Below are 3,202 nucleotides of genomic sequence, written 5' to 3'. Positions count from 1 at the left end.
CAAATATATTATTGCTGAAACTATTCAACTCAGACAATTCAAACTTTCACAACAATAGGAATCAATTTAAAAAATTTTTCAAAAATTTCAAAACTACATTGACAACTTCAATTTATCATACTTTGATCCAGATCCCAGTGAATATAATATTGATGGAGAAGAAGGTAACATTAAAACTGAATTTTTTGCTTTTAATATATATGAGAAAAAGTGAATTGATTCTGGTAATTGAAATGAAATGCGATGTGATATGTTTATTTTATGGCATTGATATTTTATGATCAGTTTTCAAATTACATTAATTAATTAGCAAATACTGGTAGTATAAGAGGAGTTTTTCAGAAGAGCAAAGTCATAAACGTCCTCATGACGGATGTGATGCGAGTTTTGACAATCGCGATGAATATAGAAAACGCAAGAAAACGCCCGACCAACCATTTATTTGCAAACGCAAACGACGCGATTGTGGGCTAACGCCCAATCATTCATCGTTTGCCTTTCAGAATGAAACACATCAAACTAAACACCAAGGTGAAAGTTGTAACAGATCTTTCTCCTTTAAGCACAACTTGAAAAACACGAGGAGCTATGCTTCAGAACTTCTCGTTAGTTTCGCAAATTTAGCAAAATTTCAAGCACGTTTTTCTATCTGGAATAGCAGAATGCACATAAAAATGTGCTGCACAACATCCGCGACCATGGAGGAGCAATGCGAAATTCAATAAATATTGCAATGCAGAAAATGAAGCCAAACTGCGACAAAGTGTCCATTTCTTTTGGCGCAGTGAGGCAGCATTTAGAAAATATTCGTTCTAGACCTAACTGCAGCACATCCACAGTTCGGGCATATACAATGCACGAAAAGGTGTGTAAGTATCAGAAATTGCGCGGCATCTTCAGTGCTGCCATCAAAACAGATGCCAATTTATAGTCTCATTTTAACATTGGCTTTCTGATCTGTTTTGTTTTCATTCTCCTTACGATCCCATATATGATAATAACCGTAATTATTAGCAGAACTGGTTGTTTTTTTTTTAATGAATTCCTATCAAAAATCAGACTGTTTATTCTATCCTTCATGATCGTCTGATGTTATAAGAGTTTTTCAGAAAAGCGAATTTATGAATATCCATATGTCGGATGTACTTTTCACACGAACAGTCGCAAAGAATATAGAGAACACAAGAAAACGCACGGCGAACCATTTATTTACGAATGTAAAGAACCCAATTGTGGGCTAATATTCAATCATAGCACATCATTTGACTATCACAAGAGAAAACATCAACCTAAACCTCAATGCGAAAATTGCAACAGATCCTTCAGTCGCAAGTACAACTTGAAAAGACACATGAAACGATATGCTTTATAACTTCTCGTTAGTTTTGTGAATTTAGAGAAATTCCAAGTTTCGATGTTTAGCAAAAATAAAAATTCTCATTTTAATATTGAAATTTGTGATCTGTCTTGTCTTTATTCTCTTTGCTATCCCATATTTCATAAAAATAGTGGCGGGAACTTTTTGGTTGATAACGAAACGTTGAGCAAAAATTGAGCAAAAAATGAGCAAAAATTGAACTGAGGAAAAATTTCTACAACAACAATATTCAAATCATTCAGTATCAATACTAGATTAAAAAACACAGACATCAAAATTCATTCAACTGCTGACGTTTAATATCAACTACCCACCATGTAAATATTCATTTTCTATATGAGTCATTCTGAATTTTACCATCGTGTCACACCAATTTGAGTGCCAAGCGAATCTGCATGTCGTGATGACAGCAATGGTAAAATAAACTGTTGAAATTTAAGGTATTTTTATTATTTAGGTATTGATAATAAAAAAAATGCAAAAACAGATTGATAAAAGAGCACAGACTGAATTGAATGAATTGGCCGGCCTACTCAGACCTTCTCTTGTCCTGCAAATAACCTTGCGACTTTTGAGTCATTAAGCCAGTGACCTTTCTGGATGAAATTTATCTCAAAACGGTGTAAACAGCTACGGATGCATGTCTGAATTAATTGCTGAAACTGAAGTATTTCAAATCAGTGCGCTGACAAGTGAAGTTCCATCAGTGGCATTTTATACTATGTGTATAGCTATAGGTGTATTTTATTGAACACACTAAATTAAAGTGTGCCAAATTAAACGTATAAAAAGTAGTGCAAATAATTGCAAATTGAATTAAACCCTAGAAATCAAAAAGAAGAAATTCCGTCGGAAACTGTGCTATAGTTTGCAATTGATGGCTTTCAGAATCTCATTCCTTATTCCATCAACAGATTCCATACGTACTGCATGGATGGTAAGAACTTTCTGAATTCCCGAAATAACAGCGATAGCTTAAAATTTTAATAGCTTATTTAACTATGCCTGTCTACTAATCTTTCCATTGGCTATTATGTCTCTTTACTAATCTTACAATTCCTTATTTAACTATGCGTACTTACTAATCATTCCTCCTTACTATTCTTCCTATTCAAATATTGACATTTTAATTTCAACAATGATTTAAGGTACACCTTGCTATTCATTCCTTGTAAATTAGAATTTTCATTGGAAGAACAATAAGGAATAAATCAAATTATTTAATTGTGTATAAAATCTTTTCAAGGCTTCCTTGCAGATGAAGTGTTAGAAATCCTGGAGGAAACGATCAAAGTAACAGATCGAGGATTGATTGAAACTAAATTTCAGCTGGCTGATACAAATCATGATGGGCGAATTTCATTTGATGAATTTATGAGCATGATAAAAGAATCGTAATTATATTACTGATAAAGCGTTATAATTTGCATATACGGTATTAACTGCATAACACAGGAATCGATTATAGGAAATATAAAAAGTGCAAAAGGTTTAGTTAACATTACTGCAAGTGTAAGCATTAAAATTGTTCTTTACTTAAGAGGTTTTAAATCATTCTCAAATAATACGAAATAAAATAAATTTATAAATTGAGCGATTAGAAATTGAAATTGTTTCAATTAAACAAAGATGAGAAATTTGAATAACAACAATTGTCGACGAGTTCTCCCACAATTTGCGCTACTTAAACATATCAGATCAGAAAAAAATAAAGAAATTAGACAAATATAGAGCAATATGAAATATATTCCAAAAATTTTGAAGTAAAATCTATTCCCAACAATGCAATCAATTAACACTCATTGTTAATTAATTGTAGGTTGG

Source organism: Loa loa (assembly GCF_000183805.2).
Source record: "Loa loa unplaced genomic scaffold supercont3.528, whole genome shotgun sequence".
NCBI lineage: Eukaryota > Metazoa > Nematoda > Chromadorea > Rhabditida > Onchocercidae > Loa > Loa loa.
The sequence above is the reverse complement of the archived record's forward strand: the minus strand, read 5'-3'. Positions refer to the sequence as shown.